Here is a 20,423-nt window from a genome sequence, read left to right on the forward strand (position 1 = left end):
TGATATGTGTGATCTTTGGATATGTTGGTCACCCAGATCAGGGCTATTAGGGGATGTAACATTTGTGGGGTTTTATGTATTTTTAGGGAACATTTTGCTTGTTGCGGGAAAAGATTAACTTTCCCTGACCGGGAATCGAACCCGGGCCGCGGCGGTGAGAGCGCCGAATCCTAACCACTAGACTACCAGGGAACTGTGAGCTGCTAGAAACTGTGAGAAAACGAGTTTGTGGTATCCAGAAGCTCAAGGTTTCCACGCGACAGTGCAATTCAAACGTTTGCCTTTTAAGGCACTGAAAATGTCAGCAAGGTCCATTCTTACACAGATTTCCTCAATGCGCCCTAATTAGACTGCAGCAAGATCGCTTATTTTAAAGGCAAAAAGGAAACCGATTTAATATTAAAGTGCGAGCTACACCTGGGCCTATCATAACTCTCCTCCCTCTCCAAGTGAGTTTGCCACGAGCTCTTGGAGGAGCCTGCTTGCCAGCCTCCTACCCACAGATTATGGGCCCTGCAGGGAAACCTGTAAAAGCCTACCAAATTTGACCGACTGTTAGCACTGATTTCATGGAACTGTTTTGGGCATAGGACCATGTGCACGCTTGGTCAAAATTATGACTTCCAGGAAATTCCTGAACCCCTGAACTGATATGTGTGATCTTTGGATATGTTGGTCACCCAGATCAGTGCTATTAGGGGATTTAACATTTGTGGGGTTTTATGTATTTTTAGGGCACATTTTGCTTGTTGCGGGAAAAGACTAACTTTCCCTGACCGGGAATCGAACCCGGGCCGCGGCGGTGAGAGCGCCGAATCCTAACCACTAGACCACCAGGGAACTGTGAGCTGCTAGAAACTGTGAGAAAACGAGTTTGTGGAATCCAGAAGCTCAAGGTTTCCACGCAACAGTGCAATTCAAACGTTTGCCTTTTAAGGCACTGAAAATGTCAGCAAGGTCCATTCTTACACAGATTTCCTCAATGCGCCCTAATTAGACTGCAGCAAGATCGCTTATTTTAAAGGCAAAAAGGAAACCGATTTCAAATTAAAGTGCGAGCTACACCTGACAGCTTCAATCAACCATTATTTAACCATCTCATTATCTCCATTTCCTGGGCGTATCATAGCTCTCCTCCCTCTCCAAGTGAGTTTGCCACAAGCTCCTGGAGGAGCCTGCTTGCCAGCCTCCTACCCACAGATTATGGGCCCTGCAGGGAAACCTGTAAAAGCCTACCAAACGTGACCGACTGTTAGCACTGATTTCATGGAAATGTTTTGGGCATAGGATCATGTGCATGCTTGGTCAAAATTATGACTTCCAGGAAATTCCTGAACCCCTGAACTGATATGTGTGATCTTTAGATATGTTGGTCACCCAGATCAGGGCTATTAAGGGATGTAACATTTGTGGGGTTTTATGTATTTTTAGGGAACATTTTGCTTGTTGCGGGAAAAGATTAACTTTCCCTGACCGGGAATCGAACCCGGGCCGCGGCGGTGAGAGCGCTGAATCCTAACCACTAGACTACCAGGGAACTGTGAGCTGCTAGAAACTGTGAGAAAACGAGTTTGTGGTATCCAGAAGCTCAAGGTTTCCACGCGACAGTGCAATTCAAACGTTTGCCTTTTAAGGCACTGAAAATGTCAGCAAGGTCCATTCTTACACAGATTTCCTCAATGCGCCCTAATTAGACTGCAGCAAGATCGCTTATTTTAAAGGCAAAAAGGAAACCGATTTAATATTAAAGTGCGAGCTACACCTGGGCCTATCATAACTCTCCTCCCTCTCCAAGTGAGTTTGCCACGAGCTCCTGGAGGAGCCTGCTTGCCAGCCTCCTACCCACAGATTATGGGCCCTGCAGGGAAACCTGTAAAAGCCTACCAAATTTGACCGACTGTTAGCACTGATTTCATGGAACTGTTTTGGGCATAGGACCATGTGCACGCTTGGTCAAAATTATGACTTCCAGGAAATTCCTGAACCCCTGAACTGATATGTGTGATCTTTGGATATGTTGGTCACCCAGATCAGTGCTATTAGGGGATTTAACATTTGTGGGGTTTTATGTATTTTTAGGGCACATTTTGCTTGTTGCGGGAAAAGGTTAATTTTCCCTGACCGGGAATCGAACCCGGGCCGTGGCGGTGAGAGCGCCGAATCCTAACCACTAAACCACCAGGGAACTGAGAGCTGCTAGAAACTGTGAGAAAACGAGTTTGTGGAATCCAGAAGCTCAAGGTTTCCACGCGACAGTGCAATTCAAACGTTTGCCTTTTAAGGCACTGAAAATGTCAGCAAGGTCCATTCTTACACAGATTTCCTCAATGCGCCCTAATTAGACTGCAGCAAGATCGCTTATTTTAAAGGCAAAAAGGAAACCGATTTCAAATTAAAGTGTGAGCTACACCTGACAGCTTCAATCAACCATTATTTAACCATCTCGTTATCTCCATTTCCTGGGCGTATCATAGCTCTCCTCCCTCTCCAAGTGAGTTTGCCACGAGCTCCTGGAGGAGCCTGCTTGCCAGCCTCCTACCCACAGATTATGGGCCCTGCAGGGAAACCTGTAAAAGCCTACCAAATTTGACCGACTGTTAGCACTGATTTCATGGAACTGTTTTGGGCATAGGACCATGTGCACGCTTGGTCAAAATCATGACTTCCAGGAAATTCCTGAACCCATGAACTGATATGTGTGATCTTTGGATATGTTGGTCACCCAGATCAGGGCTATTAGGGGATGTAACATTTGTGGGGTTTAATGTATTTTTAGGGCACATTTTGCTTGTTGCGGGAAAAGATTAACTTTCCCTGACCGGGAATCGAACCCGGGCCGCGGCGGTGAGAGAGCGCCGAATCCTAACCACTAGACTACCAGGGAACTGTGAGCTGCTTGAAACTGTGAGAAAACGAGTTTGTGGTATCCAGAAGCTCAAGGTTTCCACGCGACAGTGCAATTCAAACGTTTGCCTTTTAAGGCACTGAAAATGTCAGCAAGGTCCATTCTTACACAGATTTCCTCAATGCGCCCTAATTAGACTGCAGCAAGATCGCTTATTTTAAAGGCAAAAAGGAAACCGATTTCAAATTAAAGTGCGAGCTACACCTGACAGCTTCAATCAACCATTATTTAACCATCTCGTTATCTCCATTTCCTGGGCGTATCATAGCTCTCCTCCCTCTCCAAGTGAGTTTGCCACGAGCTCCTGGAGGAGCCTGCTTGCCAGCCTCCTACCCACAGATTATGGGCCCTGCAGGGAAACCTGTAAAAGCCTACCAAACTTAACCGACTGTTAGGACTGATTTCATGGAACTGTTTTGGGCATAGGACCATGTGCACGCTTGGTCAAAATTATGACTTCCAGGAAATTCCTGAACCCCTGAACTGATATGTGTGATCTTTGGATATGTTGGTCACCCAGATCAGGGCTATTAGGGGATGTAACATTTGTGGGGTTTTATGTATTTTTAGGGAACATTTTACTTGTTGCGGGAAAAGATAAACTTTCCCTGACCGGGAATCGAACCCGGGCCGCGGCGGTGAGAGCGCTGAATCCTAACCACTAGACGACAGGGAACTGTGAGCTGCTAGAAACTGTGAGAAAACGAGTTTGTGGTATCCAGAAGCTCAAGGTTTCCACGCGAAAGTGCAATTCAAACGTTTGCCTTTTAAGGCACTGAAAATGTCAGCAAGGTCCATTCTTACACAGATTTCCTCAATGCGCCCTAATTAGACTGCAGCAAGATCGCTTATTTTAAAGGCAAAAAGGAAACCGATTTCAAATTAAAGTGTGAGCTACACCTGACAGCTTCAATCAACCATTATTTAACCATCTCGTTATCTCCATTTCCTGGGCGTATCATAGCTCTCCTCCCTCTCCAAGTGAGTTTGCCACGAACTCCTGGAGGAGCCTGCTTGCCAGCCTCCTACCCACAGATTATGGGCCCTGCAGGGAAACCTGTAAAAGCCTACCAAACTTAACCGACTGTTAGCACTGATTTCATGGAACTGTTTTGGGCATAGGACCATGTGCACGCTTGGTCAAAATTATGACTTCCAGGAAATTCCTGAACCCATGAACTGATATGTGTGATCTTTGGATATGTTGGTCACCCAGATCAGGGCTATTAGGGGATGTAACATTTGTGGGGTTTAATGTATTTTTAGGGCACATTTTGCTTGTTGCGGGAAAAGATTAACTTTCCCTGACCGGGAATCGAACCCGGGCCGCGGCGGTGAGAGCGCCGAATCCTAACCACTAGACTACCAGGGAACTGTGAGCAGCTTGAAACTGTGAGAAAACGAGTTTGTGGTATCCAGAAGCTCAAGGTTTCCACGCGACAGTGCAATTCAAACGTTTGCCTTTTAAGGCACTGAAAATGTCAGCAAGGTCCATTCTTACACAGATTTCCTCAATGCGCCCTAATTAGACTGCAGCAAGATCGCTTATTTTAAAGGCAAAAAGGAAACCGATTTCAAATTAAAGTGCGAGCTACACCTGACAACTTCAATCAACCATTATTTAACCATCTCATTATCTCCATTTCCTGGGCGTATCATAGCTCTCCTCCCTCTCCAAGTGAGTTTGCCACAAGCTCCTGGAGGAGCCTGCTTGCCAGCCTCCTACCCACAGATTATGGGCCCTGCAGGGAAACCTGTAAAAGCCTACCAAACGTGACCGACTGTTAGCACTGATTTCATGGAAATGTTTTGGGCATAGGATCATGTGCATGCTTGGTCAAAATTATGACTTCCAGGAAATTCCTGAACCCCTGAACTGATATGTGTGATCTTTGGATATGTTGGTCACCCAGATCAGGGCTATTAGGGGATGTAACATTTGTGGGGTTTTATGTATTTTTAGGGAACATTTTGCTTGTTGCGGGAAAAGATTAACTTTCCCTGACCGGGAATCGAACCCGGGCCGCGGCGGTGAGAGCGCCGAATCCTAACCACTAGACTACCAGGGAACTGTGAGCTGCTAGAAACTGTGAGAAAACGAGTTTGTGGTATCCAGAAGCTCAAGGTTTCCACGCGACAGTGCAATTCAAACGTTTGCCTTTTAAGGCACTGAAAATGTCAGCAAGGTCCATTCTTACACAGATTTCCTCAATGCGCCCTAATTAGACTGCAGCAAGATCGCTTATTTTAAAGGCAAAAAGGAAACCGATTTAATATTAAAGTGCGAGCTACACCTGGGCCTATCATAACTCTCCTCCCTCTCCAAGTGAGTTTGCCACGAGCTCTTGGAGGAGCCTGCTTGCCAGCCTCCTACCCACAGATTATGGGCCCTGCAGGGAAACCTGTAAAAGCCTACCAAATTTGACCGACTGTTAGCACTGATTTCATGGAACTGTTTTGGGCATAGGACCATGTGCACGCTTGGTCAAAATTATGACTTCCAGGAAATTCCTGAACCCCTGAACTGATATGTGTGATCTTTGGATATGTTGGTCACCCAGATCAGTGCTATTAGGGGATTTAACATTTGTGGGGTTTTATGTATTTTTAGGGCACATTTTGCTTGTTGCGGGAAAAGGTTAATTTTCCCTGACCGGGAATCGAACCCGGGCCACGGCGGTGAGAGCGCCGAATCCTAACCACTAAACCACCAGGGAACTGAGAGCTGCTAGAAACTGTGAGAAAACGAGTTTGTGGAATCCAGAAGCTCAAGGTTTCAACGCGACAGTGCAATTCAAACGTTTGCCTTTTAAGGCACTGAAAATGTCAGCAAGGTCCATTCTTACACAGATTTCCTCAATGCGCCCTAATTAGACTGCAGCAAGATCGCTTATTTTAAAGGCAAAAAGGAAACCGATTTCAAATTAAAGTGCGAGCTACACCTGACAGCTTCAATCAACCATTATTTAACCATCTCGTTATCTCCATTTCCTGGGCGTATCATAGCTCTCCTCCCTCTCCAAGTGAGTTTGCCACGAGCTCCTGGAGGAGCCTGCTTGCCAGCCTCCTACCCACAGATTATGGGCCCTGCAGGTAAACCTGTAAAAGCCTACCAAACTTAACCGACTGTTAGGACTGATTTCATGGAACTGTTTTGGGCATAGGACCATGTGCACGCTTGGTCAAAATTATGACTTCCAGGAAATTCCTGAACCCCTGAACTGTTATGTGTGATCTTTGGATATGTTGGTCACCCAGATCAGGGCTATTAGGGGATGTAACATTTGTGGGGTTTAATGTATTTTTAGGGCACATTTTGCTTGTTGCGGGAAAAGATTAACTTTCCCTGACCGGGAATCGAACCCGGGCCGCGGCGGTGAGAGCGCCGAATCCTAACCACTAGACTACCAGGGAACTGTGAGCTGCTAGAAACTGTGAGAAAACGAGTTTGTGGTATCCAGAAGCTCAAGGTTTCCACGCGACAGTGCAATTCAAACGTTTGCCTTTTAACCCCTTAAGGACCAAACTTCTGGAATAAATGGGCATCATGACATGTCACACATGTCATGTGTCCTTAAGGGGTTAAGGCACTGAAAATGTCAGCAAGGTCCATTCTTACACAGATTTCCTCAATGCGCCCTAATTAGACTGCAGCAAGATCGCTTATTTTAAAGGCAAGAAGGAAACCGATTTCAAATTAAAGTGCGAGCTACACCTGACAGCTTCAATCAACCATTATTTAACCATCTCGTTATCTCCATTTCCTGGGCGTATCATAGCTCTCCTCCCTCTCCAAGTGAGTTTGCCACAAGCTCCTGGAGGAGCCTGCTTGCCAGCCTCCTACCCACAGATTATGGGCCCTGCAGGGAAACCTGTAAAAGCCTACCAAACTTGACCGACTGTTAGCACTGATTTCATGGAACTGTTTTGGGCATAGGACCATGTGCACGCTTGGTCAAAATTATGACTTCCAAGAAATTCCTGAACCCCTGAACTGATATGTGTGATCTTTGGATATGTTGGTCACCCAGATCAGGGCTATTAGGGGATTTAACTATTTGTGGGGATTTATGTATTTTTAGGGCACATTTTGCTTGTTGCGGGAAAAGGTTAATTTTCCCTGACCGGGAATCGAACCCAGGCCGCGGCGGTGAGAGCGCCAAATCCTAACCACTAGACCACCAGGGAACTGAGAGCTGCTAGAAACTGTCAGAAAACGAGTTTGTGGTATCCAGAAGCTCAAGGTTTCCACGCGACAGTGCAATTCAAACGTTTGCCTTTTAAGGCACTGAAAATGTCAGCAAGGTCCATTCTTACACAGATTTCCTCAATGCGCCCTAATTAGACTGCAGCAAGATCGCTTATTTTAAAGGCAAAAAGGAAACCGATTTCAAATTAAAGTGCGAGCTACACCTGACAGCTTCAATCAACCATTATTTAACCATCTCATTATCTCCATTTCCTGGGCGTATCATAGCTCTCCTCCCTCTCCAAGTGAGTTTGCCACGAGCTCCTGGAGGAGGCTGCTTGCCAGCCTCCTACCCACAGATTATGGGCCCTGCAGGGAAACCTGTAAAAGCCTACCAAATTTGACCGACTGTTAGCACTGATTTCATGGAACTGTTTTGGGCATAGGACCATGTGCACGCTTGGTCAAAATTATGACTTCCAGGAAATTCCTGAACCCATGAACTGATATGTGTGATCTTTGGATATGTTGGTCACCCAGATCAGGGCTATTAGGGGATGTAACATTTGTGGGGTTTAATGTATTTTTAGGGCACATTTTGCTTGTTGCGGGAAAAGATTAACTTTCCCTGACCGGGAATCGAACCCGGGCCGCGGCGGTGAGAGCGCCGAATCCTAACCACTAGACTACCAGGGAACTGTGAGCTGCTTGAAACTGTGAGAAAACGAGTTTGTGGTATCCAGAAGCTCAAGGTTTCCACGCGACAGTGCAATTCAAACGTTTGCCTTTTAAGGCACTGAAAATGTCAGCAAGGTCCATTCTTACACAGATTTCCTCAATGCGCCCTAATTAGACTGCAGCAAGATCGCTTATTTTAAAGGCAAAAAGTGTGATCTTTGGATATGTTGGTCACCCAGATCAGTGCTATTAGGGGATTTAACATTTGTGGGGTTTTATGTATTTTTAGGGCACATTTTGCTTGTTGCGGGAAAAGGTTAATTTTCCCTGACCGGGAATCGAACCCGGGCCGTGGCGGTGAGAGCGCCGAATCCTAACCACTAAACCACCAGGGAACTGAGAGCTGCTAGAAACTGTGAGAAAACGAGTTTGTGGTATCCAGAAGCTCAAGGTTTCCACGCGACAGTGCAATTCAAACGTTTGCCTTTTAACCCCTTAAGGACCAAACTTCTGGAATAAATGGGCATCATGACATGTCACACATGTCATGTGTCCTTAAGGGGTTAAGGCACTGAAAATGTCAGCAAGGTCCATTCTTACACAGATTTCCTCAATGCGCCCTAATTAGACTGCAGCAAGATCGCTTATTTTAAAGGCAAGAAGGAAACCGATTTCAAATTAAAGTGCGAGCTACACCTGACAGCTTCAATCAACCATTATTTAACCATCTCGTTATCTCCATTTCCTGGGCGTATCATAGCTCTCCTCCCTCTCCAAGTGAGTTTGCCACAAGCTCCTGGAGGAGCCTGCTTGCCAGCCTCCTACCCACAGATTATGGGCCCTGCAGGGAAACCTGTAAAAGCCTACCAAACTTGACCGACTGTTAGCACTGATTTCATGGAACTGTTTTGGGCATAGGACCATGTGCACGCTTGGTCAAAATTATGACTTCCAAGAAATTCCTGAACCCCTGAACTGATATGTGTGATCTTTGGATATGTTGGTCACCCAGATCAGGGCTATTAGGGGATTTAACTATTTGTGGGGATTTATGTATTTTTAGGGCACATTTTGCTTGTTGCGGGAAAAGGTTAATTTTCCCTGACCGGGAATCGAACCCAGGCCGCGGCGGTGAGAGCGCCAAATCCTAACCACTAGACCACCAGGGAACTGAGAGCTGCTAGAAACTGTCAGAAAACGAGTTTGTGGTATCCAGAAGCTCAAGGTTTCCACGCGACAGTGCAATTCAAACGTTTGCCTTTTAAGGCACTGAAAATGTCAGCAAGGTCCATTCTTACACAGATTTCCTCAATGCGCCCTAATTAGACTGCAGCAAGATCGCTTATTTTAAAGGCAAAAAGGAAACCGATTTCAAATTAAAGTGCGAGCTACACCTGACAGCTTCAATCAACCATTATTTAACCATCTCATTATCTCCATTTCCTGGGCGTATCATAGCTCTCCTCCCTCTCCAAGTGAGTTTGCCACAAGCTCCTGGAGGAGCCTGCTTGCCAGCCTCCTACCCACAGATTATGGGCCCTGCAGGGAAACCTGTAAAAGCCTACCAAACTTGACCGAATGTTAGCACTGATTTCATGGAACTGTTTTGGGCATAGGACCATGTGCACGCTTGGTCAAAATTATGACTTCCAGGAAATTCCTGAACCCCTGAACTGATATGTGTGATCTTTGGATATGTTGGTCACCCAGATCAGGGCTATTAGGGGATTTAACTATTTGTGGGGATTTATGTATTTTTAGGGCACATTTTGCTTGTTGCGGGAAAAAGTTAATTTTCCCTGACCGGGAATCGAACCCGGGCCGCGGCGGTGAGAGCGCCGAATCCTAACCACTAAACCACCAGGGAACTGAGAGCTGCTAGAAACTGTGAGAAAACGAGTTTGTGGAATCCAGAAGCTCAAGGTTTCCACGCGACAGTGCAATTCAAACGTTTGCCTTTTAAGGCACTGAAAATGTCAGCAAGGTCCATTCTTACACAGATTTCCTCAATGTGCCCTAATTAGACTGCAGCAAGATCGCTTATTTTAAAGGCAAAAAGGAAACCGATTTCAAATTAAAGTGCGAGCTACACCTGACAGCTTCAATCAACCATTATTTAACCATCTCATTATCTCCATTTCCTGGGCGTATCATAGCTCTCCTCCCTCTCTAAGTGAGTTTGCCACAAGCTCCTGGAGGAGCCTGCTTGCCAGCCTCCTACCCACAGATTATGGGCCCTGCAGGGAAACCTGTAAAAGCCTACCAAACTTAACCGACTGTTAGGACTGATTTCATGGAACTGTTTTGGGCATAGGACCATGTGCACGCTTGGTCAAAATTATGACTTCCAGGAAATTCCTGAACCCCTGAACTGATATGTGTGATCTTTGGATATGTTGGTCACCCAGATCAGGGCTATTAGGGGATGTAACATTTGTGGGGTTTTATGTATTTTTAGGGAACATTTTACTTGTTGCGGGAAAAGATAAACTTTCCCTGACCGGGAATCGAACCCGGGCCGCGGCGGTGAGAGCGCTGAATCCTAACCACTAGACGACAGGGAACTGTGAGCTGCTAGAAACTGTGAGAAAACGAGTTTGTGGTATCCAGAAGCTCAAGGTTTCCACGCGAAAGTGCAATTCAAACGTTTGCCTTTTAAGGCACTGAAAATGTCAGCAAGGTCCATTCTTACACAGATTTCCTCAATGCGCCCTAATTAGACTGCAGCAAGATCGCTTATTTTAAAGGCAAAAAGGAAACCGATTTCAAATTAAAGTGCGAGCTACACCTGACAGCTTCAATCAACCATTATTTAACCATCTCGTTATCTCCATTTCCTGGGCGTATCATAGCTCTCCTCCCTCTCCAAGTGAGTTTGCCACGAGCTCCTGGAGGAGCCTGCTTGCCAGCCTCCTACCCACAGATTATGGGCCCTGCAGGGAAACCTGTAAAAGCCTACCAAACTTAACCGACTGTTAGGACTGATTTCATGGAACTGTTTTGGGCATAGGACCATGTGCACGCTTGGTCAAAATTATGACTTCCAGGAAATTCCTGAACCGATATGTGTGATCTTTGGATATGTTGGTCACCCAGATCAGGGCTATTAGGGGATGTAACATTTGTAGGGTTTAATGTATTTTTAGGGCACATTTTGCTTGTTGCGGGAAAAGATTAACTTTCCCTGACCGGGAATCGAACCCGGGCCGCGGCGGTGAGAGCGCCGAATCCTAACCACTAGACTACCAGGGAACTGTGAGCTGCTAGAAACTGTGAGAAAACGAGTTTGTGGTATCCAGAAGCTCAAGGTTTCCACGCGACAGTGCAATTCAAACGTTTGCCTTTTAACCCCTTAAGGACCAAACTTCTGGAATAAATGGGCATCATGACATGTCACACATGTCATGTGTCCTTAAGGGGTTAAGGCACTGAAAATGTCAGCAAGGTCCATTCTTACACAGATTTCCTCAATGCGCCCTAATTAGACTGCAGCAAGATCGCTTATTTTAAAGGCAAGAAGGAAACCGATTTCAAATTAAAGTGCGAGCTACACCTGACAGCTTCAATCAACCATTATTTAACCATCTCGTTATCTCCATTTCCTGGGCGTATCATAGCTCTCCTCCCTCTCCAAGTGAGTTTGCCACAAGCTCCTGGAGGAGCCTGCTTGCCAGCCTCCTACCCACAGATTATGGGCCCTGCAGGGAAACCTGTAAAAGCCTACCAAACTTGACCGACTGTTAGCACTGATTTCATGGAACTGTTTTGGGCATAGGACCATGTGCACGCTTGGTCAAAATTATGACTTCCAAGAAATTCCTGAACCCCTGAACTGATATGTGTGATCTTTGGATATGTTGGTCACCCAGATCAGGGCTATTAGGGGATTTAACTATTTGTGGGGATTTATGTATTTTTAGGGCACATTTTGCTTGTTGCGGGAAAAGGTTAATTTTCCCTGACCGGGAATCGAACCCAGGCCGCGGCGGTGAGAGCGCCAAATCCTAACCACTAGACCACCAGGGAACTGAGAGCTGCTAGAAACTGTCAGAAAACGAGTTTGTGGTATCCAGAAGCTCAAGGTTTCCACGCGACAGTGCAATTCAAACGTTTGCCTTTTAAGGCACTGAAAATGTCAGCAAGGTCCATTCTTACACAGATTTCCTCAATGCGCCCTAATTAGACTGCAGCAAGATCGCTTATTTTAAAGGCAAAAAGGAAACCGATTTCAAATTAAAGTGCGAGCTACACCTGACAGCTTCAATCAACCATTATTTAACCATCTTATTATCTCCATTTCCTGGGCGTATCATAGCTCTCCTCCCTCTCCAAGTGAGTTTGCCACGAGCTCCTGGAGGAGCCTGCTTGCCAGCCTCCTACCCACAGATTATGGGCCCTGCAGGGAAACCTGTAAAAGCCTACCAGACTTGACCGACTGTTAGCACTGATTTCATGGAACTGTTTTGGGCATAGGACCATGTGCACGCTTGGTCAAAATTATGACTTCCAGGAAATTCCTGAACCCCTGAACTGATATGTGTGATCTTTGGATATGTTGGTCACCCAGATCAGGGCTATTAGGGGATTTAACTATTTGTGGGGATTTATGTATTTTTAGGGCACATTTTGCTTGTTGCGGGAAAAGGTTAATTTTCCCTGACCGGGAATCGAACCCGGGCCGCGGCGGTGAGAGCGCCGAATCCTAACCACTAGACCACCAGGGAACTGTGAGCTGCTAGAAACTGTGAGAAAACGAGTTTGTGGTATCCAGAAGCTCAAGGTTTCCACGCGACAGTGCAATTCAAACGTTTGCCTTTTAACCCCTTAAGGACCAAACTTCTGGAATAAATGGGCATCATGACATGTCACACATGTCATGTTTCCTTAACCCCTTAAGGACCAAACTTCTGGAATAAAAGGGAATCATGACATGTCACACATGTCATGTGTCCTTAAGGGGTTAAGGGGTTAAGGCACTGAAAATGTCAGCAAGGTCCATTCTTACACAGATTTCCTCAATGCGCCCTAATTAGACTGCAGCAAGATCGCTTATTTTAAAGGCAAAAAGGAAACCGATTTCAAATTAAAGTGCGAGCTACACCTGACAGCTTCAATCAACCATTATTTAACCATCTCGTTATCTCCATTTCCTGGGCGTATCATAGCTCTCCTCCCTCTCCAAGTGAGTTTGCCACGAGCTCCTGGAGGAGCCTGCTTGCCAGCCTCCTACCCACAGATTATGGGCCCTGCAGGGAAACCTGTAAAAGCCTACCAAACGTGACCGACTGTTAGCACTGATTTCATGGAACTGTTTTGGGCATAGGACCATGTGCACGCTTTGTCAAAATTATGACTTCCAGGAAATTCCTGAACCCCTGAACTGATATGTGTGATCTTTGGATATGTTGGTCACCCAGATCAGGGCTATTAGGGGATTTAACTATTTGTGGGGATTTATGTATTTTTAGGGCACATTTTGCTTGTTGCGGGAAAAGGTTAATTTTCCCTGACCGGGAATCGAACCCGGGCCGCGGCGGTGAGAGTGCCGAATCCTAACCACTAGACCACCAGGGAACTGAGAGCTGCTAGAAACTGTCAGAAAACGAGTTTGTGGTATCCAGAAGCTCAAGGATTCCACGTGACAGTGCAATTCAAACGTTTGCCTTTTAAGGCACTGAAAATGTCAGCAAGGTCCATTCTTACACAGATTTCCTCAATGCGCCCTAATTGGACTGCAGCAAGATCGCTTATTTTAAAGGCAAAAAGGAAACCGATTTCAAATTAAAGTGCGAGCTACACCTGACAGCTTCAATCAACCATTATTTAACCATCTCGTTATCTCCATTTCCTGGGCGTATCATAGCTCTCCTCCCTCTCCAAGTGAGTTTGCCACGAGCTCCTGGAGGAGCCTGCTTGCCAGCCTCCTACCCACAGATTATGGGCCCTGCAGGGAAACCTGTAAAAGCCTACCAAACTTAACAGACTGTTAGCACTGATTTCATGGAACTGTTTTGGGCATAGGACCATGTGCACGCTTGGTCAAAATTATGACTTCCAGGAAATTCCTGAACCCCTGAACTGATATGTGTGATCTTTGGATATGTTGGTCACCCAGATCAGGGCTATTAGGGGATGTAACATTTGTGGGGTTTAATGTATTTTTAGGGCACATTTTGCTTGTTGCGGGAAAAGACTAACTTTCCCTGACCGGGAATCGAACCCGGGCCGCGGCGGTGAGAGCGCCGAATCCTAACCACTAGACTACCAGGGAACTGTGAGCTGCTAGAAACTGTGAGAAAACGAGTTTGTGGTATCCAGAAGCTCAAGGATTCCACGTGACAGTGCAATTCAAACGTTTGCCTTTTAAGGCACTGAAAATGTCAGCAAGGTCCATTCTTACACAGATTTCCTCAATGCGCCCTAATTGGACTGCAGCAAGATCGCTTATTTTAAAGGCAAAAAGGAAACCGATTTCAAATTAAAGTGCGAGCTACACCTGACAGCTTCAATCAACCATTATTTAACCATCTCGTTATCTCCATTTCCTGGGCGTATCATAGCTCTCCTCCCTCTCCAAGTGAGTTTGCCACGAGCTCCTGGAGGAGCCTGCTTGCCAGCCTCCTACCCACAAATTATGGGCCCTGCAGGGAAACCTGTAAAAGCCTACCAAACGTGACCGACTGTTAGCACTGATTTCATGGAACTGTTTTGGGCATAGGACCATGTGCACGCTTTGTCAAAATTATGACTTCCAGGAAATTCCTGAACCCCTGAACTGATATGTGTGATATTTGGATATGTTGGTCACCCAGATCAGTGCTATTAGGGGATGTAACATTTGTGGGGTTTAATGTATTTTTAGGGCACATTTTGCTTGTTGCGGGAAAATATTAACTTTCCCTGACCGGGAATCGAACCCGGGCCGCGGCGGTGAGAGCGCCGAATCCTAACCACTAGACTACCAGGGAACTGTGAGCTGCTAGAAACTGTGAGAAAACGAGTTTGTGGTATCCAGAAGCTCAAAGTTTCCACGCGACAGTGCAATTCAAACGTTTGCCTTTTAAGGCACTGAAAATGTCAGCAAGGTCCATTCTTACACAGATTTCCTCAATGCGCCCTAATTAGACTGCAGCAAGATCGCTTATTTTAAAGGCAAAAAGGAAACCGATTTCAAATTAAAGTGCGAGCTACACCTGACAGCTTCAATCAACCATTATTTAACCATCTCATTATCTCCATTTCCTGGGCGTATCATAGCTCTCCTCCCTCTCCAAGTGAGTTTGCCACAAGCTCCTGGAGGAGCCTGCTTGCCAGCCTCCTACCCACAGATTATGGGCCCTGCAGGGAAACCTGTAAAAGCCTACCAAACTTGACCGACTGTTAGCACTGATTTCATGGAACTGTTTTGGGCATAGGACCATGTGCACGCTTGGTCAAAATTATGACTTCCAGGAAATTCCTGAACCCCTGAACTGATATGTGTGATCTTTGGATATGTTGGTCACCCAGATCAGGGCTATTAGGGGATTTAACTATTTGTGGGGATTTATGTATTTTTAGGGCACATTTTGCTTGTTGCGGGAAAAGGTTAATTTTCCCTGACCGGGAATCGAACCCGGGCCGCGGCGGTGAGAGCGCCGAATCCTAACCACTAGACCACCAGGGAACTGTGAGCTGCTAGAAACTGTGAGAAAACGAGTTTGTGGTATCCAGAAGCTCAAGGTTTCCACGCGACAGTGCAATTCAAACGTTTGCCTTTTAACCCCTTAAGGACCAAACTTCTGGAATAAATGGGCATCATGACATGTCACACATGTCATGTGTCCTTAAGGGGTTAAGGCACTGAAAATGTCAGCAAGGTCCATTCTTACACAGATTTCCTCAATGCGCCCTAATTAGACTGCAGCAAGATCGCTTATTTTAAAGGCAAAAAGGAAACCGATTTCAAATTAAAGTGCGAGCTACACCTGACAGCTTCAATCAACCATTATTTAACCATCTCGTTATCTCCATTTCCTGGGCGTATCATAGCTCTCCTCCCTCTCCAAGTGAGTTTGCCACGAGCTCCTGGAGGAGCCTGCTTGCCAGCCTCCTACCCACAGATTATCGGCCCTGCAGGGAAACCTGTAAAAGCCTACCAAACGTGACCGACTGTTAGCACTGATTTCATGGAACTGTTTTGGGCATAGGACCATGTGCACGCTTTGTCAAAATTATGACTTCCAGGAAATTCCTGAACCCCTGAACTGATATGTGTGATCTTTGGATATGTTGGTCACCCAGATCAGGGCTATTAGGGGATTTAACTATTTGTGGGGATTTATGTATTTTTAGGGCACATTTTGCTTGTTGCGGGAAAAGGTTAATTTTCCCTGACCGGGAATCGAACCCGGGCCGCGGCGGTGAGAGCGCCGAATCCTAACCACTAGACCACCAGGGAACTGAGAGCTGCTAGAAACTGTCAGAAAACGAGTTTGTGGTATCCAGAAGCTCAAGGATTCCACGTGACAGTGCAATTCAAACGTTTGCCTTTTAAGGCACTGAAAATGTCAGCAAGGTCCATTCTTACACAGATTTCCTCAATGCGCCCTAATTGGACTGCAGCAAGATCGCTTATTTTAAAGGCAAAAAGGAAACCGATTTCAAATTAAAGTGCGAGCTACACCTGACAGCTTCAATCAACCATTATTTAACCATCTCGTTATCTCCATTTCCTGGGCGTATCATAGCTCTCCTCCCTCTCCAAGTGAGTTTGCCACGAGCTCCTGGAGGAGCCTGCTTGCCAGCCTCCTACCCACAGATTATGGGCCCTGCAGGGAAACCTGTAAAAGCCTACCAAACTTAACCGACTGTTAGCACTGATTTCATGGAACTGTTTTGGTCATAGGACCATGTGCACGCTTGGTCAAAATTATGACTTCCAGGAAATTCCTGAACCCCTGAACTGATATGTGTGATCTTTGGATATGTTGGTCACCCAGATGAGGGCTATTAGGGGATGTAACATTTGTGGGGTTTAATGTATTTTTAGGGCACATTTTGCTTGTTGCGGGAAAAGACTAACTTTCCCTGACCGGGAATCGAACCCGGGCCGCGGCGGTGAGATCGCCGAATCCTAACCACTAGACCACCAGGGAACTGTGAGCTGCTAGAAACTGTGAGAAAACAAGTTTGTGGAATCCAGAAGCTCAAGGTTTCCACACGACAGTGCAATTCAAACGTTTGCCTTTTAAGGCACTGAAAATGTCAGCAAGGTCCATTCTTACACAGATTTCCTCAATGCGCCCTAATTAGACTGCAGCAAGATAACTTATTTTAAAGGCAAAAAGGAAACCGATTTCAAATTAAAGTGCGAGCTACACCTGACAGCTTCAATCAACCATTATTTAACCATCTCGTTATCTCCATTTCCTGGGCGTATCATAGCTCTCCTCCCTCTCCAAGTGAGTTTGCCACGAGCTCCTGGAGGAGCCTGCTTGCCAGCCTCCTACCCACAGATTATGGGCCCTGCAGGGAAACCTGTAAAAGCCTACCAAACGTGACCGACTGTTAGCACTGATTTCATGGAAATGTTTTGGGCATAGGATCATGTGCATGCTTGGTCAAAATTATGACTTCCAGGAAATTCCTGAACCCCTGAACTGATATGTGTGATCTTTGGATATGTTGGTCACCCAGATCAGGGCTATTAGGGGATGTAACATTTGTGGGGTTTTATGTATTTTTAGGGAACATTTTACTTGTTGCGGGAAAAGATTAACTTTCCCTGACCGGGAATCGAACCCGGGCCGCGGCGGTGAGAGCGCTGAATCCTAACCACTAGACGACAGGGAACGGTGAGCTGCTAGAAACTGTGAGAAAACGAGTTTGTGGTATCCAGAAGCTCAAGGTTTCCACGCGAAAGTGCAATTCAAACGTTTGCCTTTTAAGGCACTGAAAATGTCAGCAAGGTCCATTCTTACACAGATTTCCTCAATGCGCCCTAATTAGACTGCAGCAAGATCGCTTATTTTAAAGGCAAAAAGGAAACCGATTTCAAATTAAAGTGTGAGCTACACCTGACAGCTTCAATCAACCATTATTTAACCATCTCGTTATCTCCATTTCCTGGGCGTATCATAGCTCTCCTCCCTCTCCAAGTGAGTTTGCCACGAGCTCCTGGAGGAGCCTGCTTGCCAGCCTCCTACCCACAGATTATGGACCCTGCAGGGAAACCTGTAAAAGCCTACCAAACGTGACCGACTGTTAGCACTGATTTCATGGAAATGTTTTAGGCATAGGACCATGTGCACGCTTGGTCAAAATTATGACTTCCAGGAAATTCCTGAACCCCTGAACTGATATGTGGGTCACCCAGATCAGGGCTATTAGGGGATGTAACATTTGTGGGGTTTAATGTATTTTTAGGGCACATTTTGCTTGTTGCGGGAAAAGACTAACTTTCCCTGACCGGGAATCGAACCCGGGCCGCGGCGGTGAGAGCGCCGAATCCTAACCACTAGACCACCAGGGAACTGTGAGCTGCTAGAAACTGTGAGAAAACGAGTTTGTGGAATCCAGAAGCTCAAGGTTTCCACGCAACAGTGCAATTCAAACGTTTGCCTTTTAAGGCACTGAAAATGTCAGCAAGGTCCATTCTTACACAGATTTCCTCAATGCGCCCTAATTAGACTGCAGCAAGATCGCTTATTTTAAAGGCAAAAAGGAAACCGATTTCAAATTAAAGTTCGAGCTACACCTGACAGCTTCAATCAACCATTATTTAACCATCTCATTATCTCCATTTCCTGGGCGTATCATAGCTCTCCTCCCTCTCCAAGTGAGTTTGCCACAAGCTCCTGGAGGAGCCTGCTTGCCAGCCTCCTACCCACAGATTATGGGCCCTGCAGGGAAACCTGTAAAAGCCTACCAAACGTGACCGACTGTTAGCACTGATTTCATGGAAATGTTTTGGGCATAGGATCATGTGCATGCTTGGTCAAAATTATGACTTCCAGGAAATTCCTGAACCCCTGAACTGATATGTGTGATCTTTGGATATGTTGGTCACCCAGATCAGGGCTATTAAGGGATGTAACATTTGTGGGGTTTTATGTATTTTTAGGGAACATTTTGCTTGTTGCGGGAAAAGATTAACTTTCCCTGACCGGGAATCGAACCCGGGCCGCGGCGGTGAGAGCGCTGAATCCTAACCACTAGACTACCAGGGAACTGTGAGCTGCTAGAAACTGTGAGAAAACGAGTTTGTGGTATCCAGAAGCTCAAGGTTTCCACGCGACAGTGCAATTCAAACGTTTGCCTTTTAAGGCACTGAAAATGTCAGCAAGGTCCATTCTTACACAGATTTCCTCAATGCGCCCTAATTAGACTGCAGCAAGATCGCTTATTTTAAAGGCAAAAAGGAAACCGATTTAATATTAAAGTGCGAGCTACACCTGGGCCTATCATAACTCTCCTCCCTCTCCAAGTGAGTTTGCCACGAGCTCCTGGAGGAGCCTGCTTGCCAGCCTCCTACCCACAGATTATGGGCCCTGCAGGGAAACCTGTAAAAGCCTACCAAATTTGACCGACTGTTAGCACTGATTTCATGGAACTGTTTTGGGCATAGGACCATGTGCACGCTTGGTCAAAATTATGACTTCCAGGAAATTCCTGAACCCCTGAACTGATATGTGTGATCTTTGGATATGTTGGTCACCCAGATCAGTGCTATTAGGGGATTTAACATTTGTGGGGTTTTATGTATTTTTAGGGCACATTTTGCTTGTTGCGGGAAAAGGTTAATTTTCCCTGACCGGGAATCGAACCCGGGCCGTGGCGGTGAGAGCGCCGAATCCTAACCACTAAACCACCAGGGAACTGAGAGCTGCTAGAAACTGTGAGAAAACGAGTTTGTGGAATCCAGAAGCTCAAGGTTTCCACGCGACAGTGCAATTCAAACGTTTGCCTTTTAAGGCACTGAAAATGTCAGCAAGGTCCATTCTTACACAGATTTCCTCAATGCGCCCTAATTAGACTGCAGCAAGATCGCTTATTTTAAAGGCAAAAAGGAAACCGATTTCAAATTAAAGTGTGAGCTACACCTGACAGCTTCAATCAACCATTATTTAACCATCTCGTTATCTCCATTTCCTGGGCGTATCATAGCTCTCCTCCCTCTCCAAGTGAGTTTGCCACGAGCTCCTGGAGGAGCCTGCTTGCCAGCCTCCTACCCACAGATTATGGGCCCTGCAGGGAAACCTGTAAAAGCCTACCAAATTTGACCGACTGTTAGCACTGATTTCATGGAACTGTTTTGGGCATAGGACCATGTGCACGCTTGGTCAAAATCATGACTTCCAGGAAATTCCTGAACCCATGAACTGATATGTGTGATCTTTGGATATGTTGGTCACCCAGATCAGGGCTATTAGGGGATGTAACATTTGTGGGGTTTAATGTATTTTTAGGGCACATTTTGCTTGTTGCGGGAAAAGATTAACTTTCCCTGACCGGGAATCGAACCCGGGCCGCGGCGGTGAGAGAGCGCCGAATCCTAACCACTAGACTACCAGGGAACTGTGAGCTGCTTGAAACTGTGAGAAAACGAGTTTGTGGTATCCAGAAGCTCAAGGTTTCCACGCGACAGTGCAATTCAAACGTTTGCCTTTT

At 46.1% G+C, this 20,423-nt stretch overlaps 18 non-coding genes across 18 annotated transcripts; all 18 read right to left on the bottom strand.

Annotated features, from left to right (window-relative positions):
• Nucleotides 1-120: 120 nt before the first annotated feature.
• Nucleotides 121-192, bottom strand: TRNAE-CUC (transfer RNA glutamic acid (anticodon CUC)). Its single transcript has one exon. It is a non-coding gene; the product is annotated as a tRNA-Glu (tRNA).
• Nucleotides 193-768: 576 nt separating this feature from the next.
• TRNAE-CUC (transfer RNA glutamic acid (anticodon CUC)) lies at nucleotides 769-840 on the bottom strand. The gene has a single exon. It is a non-coding gene; the product is annotated as a tRNA-Glu (tRNA).
• Nucleotides 841-4,205: 3,365 nt separating this feature from the next.
• TRNAE-CUC (transfer RNA glutamic acid (anticodon CUC)) lies at nucleotides 4,206-4,277 on the bottom strand. Its single transcript has one exon. It is a non-coding gene; the product is annotated as a tRNA-Glu (tRNA).
• Nucleotides 4,278-4,902: 625 nt separating this feature from the next.
• Nucleotides 4,903-4,974, bottom strand: TRNAE-CUC (transfer RNA glutamic acid (anticodon CUC)). The gene has a single exon. It is a non-coding gene; the product is annotated as a tRNA-Glu (tRNA).
• Nucleotides 4,975-5,550: 576 nt separating this feature from the next.
• TRNAE-CUC (transfer RNA glutamic acid (anticodon CUC)) lies at nucleotides 5,551-5,622 on the bottom strand. Its single transcript has one exon. It is a non-coding gene; the product is annotated as a tRNA-Glu (tRNA).
• A 625-nt stretch (nucleotides 5,623-6,247) lies between these two features.
• TRNAE-CUC (transfer RNA glutamic acid (anticodon CUC)) lies at nucleotides 6,248-6,319 on the bottom strand. Its single transcript has one exon. It is a non-coding gene; the product is annotated as a tRNA-Glu (tRNA).
• Nucleotides 6,320-7,021: 702 nt separating this feature from the next.
• On the bottom strand, nucleotides 7,022-7,093 carry TRNAE-CUC (transfer RNA glutamic acid (anticodon CUC)). Its single transcript has one exon. It is a non-coding gene; the product is annotated as a tRNA-Glu (tRNA).
• A 625-nt stretch (nucleotides 7,094-7,718) lies between these two features.
• TRNAE-CUC (transfer RNA glutamic acid (anticodon CUC)) lies at nucleotides 7,719-7,790 on the bottom strand. The gene has a single exon. It is a non-coding gene; the product is annotated as a tRNA-Glu (tRNA).
• A 1,079-nt stretch (nucleotides 7,791-8,869) lies between these two features.
• TRNAE-CUC (transfer RNA glutamic acid (anticodon CUC)) lies at nucleotides 8,870-8,941 on the bottom strand. The gene has a single exon. It is a non-coding gene; the product is annotated as a tRNA-Glu (tRNA).
• A 626-nt stretch (nucleotides 8,942-9,567) lies between these two features.
• Nucleotides 9,568-9,639, bottom strand: TRNAE-CUC (transfer RNA glutamic acid (anticodon CUC)). The gene has a single exon. It is a non-coding gene; the product is annotated as a tRNA-Glu (tRNA).
• A 1,313-nt stretch (nucleotides 9,640-10,952) lies between these two features.
• TRNAE-CUC (transfer RNA glutamic acid (anticodon CUC)) lies at nucleotides 10,953-11,024 on the bottom strand. Its single transcript has one exon. It is a non-coding gene; the product is annotated as a tRNA-Glu (tRNA).
• A 702-nt stretch (nucleotides 11,025-11,726) lies between these two features.
• On the bottom strand, nucleotides 11,727-11,798 carry TRNAE-CUC (transfer RNA glutamic acid (anticodon CUC)). The gene has a single exon. It is a non-coding gene; the product is annotated as a tRNA-Glu (tRNA).
• A 626-nt stretch (nucleotides 11,799-12,424) lies between these two features.
• Nucleotides 12,425-12,496, bottom strand: TRNAE-CUC (transfer RNA glutamic acid (anticodon CUC)). Its single transcript has one exon. It is a non-coding gene; the product is annotated as a tRNA-Glu (tRNA).
• Nucleotides 12,497-13,971: 1,475 nt separating this feature from the next.
• Nucleotides 13,972-14,043, bottom strand: TRNAE-CUC (transfer RNA glutamic acid (anticodon CUC)). Its single transcript has one exon. It is a non-coding gene; the product is annotated as a tRNA-Glu (tRNA).
• Nucleotides 14,044-14,668: 625 nt separating this feature from the next.
• On the bottom strand, nucleotides 14,669-14,740 carry TRNAE-CUC (transfer RNA glutamic acid (anticodon CUC)). The gene has a single exon. It is a non-coding gene; the product is annotated as a tRNA-Glu (tRNA).
• A 626-nt stretch (nucleotides 14,741-15,366) lies between these two features.
• TRNAE-CUC (transfer RNA glutamic acid (anticodon CUC)) lies at nucleotides 15,367-15,438 on the bottom strand. The gene has a single exon. It is a non-coding gene; the product is annotated as a tRNA-Glu (tRNA).
• A 702-nt stretch (nucleotides 15,439-16,140) lies between these two features.
• TRNAE-CUC (transfer RNA glutamic acid (anticodon CUC)) lies at nucleotides 16,141-16,212 on the bottom strand. The gene has a single exon. It is a non-coding gene; the product is annotated as a tRNA-Glu (tRNA).
• A 2,001-nt stretch (nucleotides 16,213-18,213) lies between these two features.
• On the bottom strand, nucleotides 18,214-18,285 carry TRNAE-CUC (transfer RNA glutamic acid (anticodon CUC)). Its single transcript has one exon. It is a non-coding gene; the product is annotated as a tRNA-Glu (tRNA).
• Between the last annotated feature and the right edge of the window lie 2,138 nt (nucleotides 18,286-20,423).

Source organism: Pelobates fuscus, chromosome 3, assembly GCF_036172605.1.
Source record: "Pelobates fuscus isolate aPelFus1 chromosome 3, aPelFus1.pri, whole genome shotgun sequence".
Taxonomy (NCBI): Eukaryota; Metazoa; Chordata; class Amphibia; order Anura; family Pelobatidae; genus Pelobates; species Pelobates fuscus.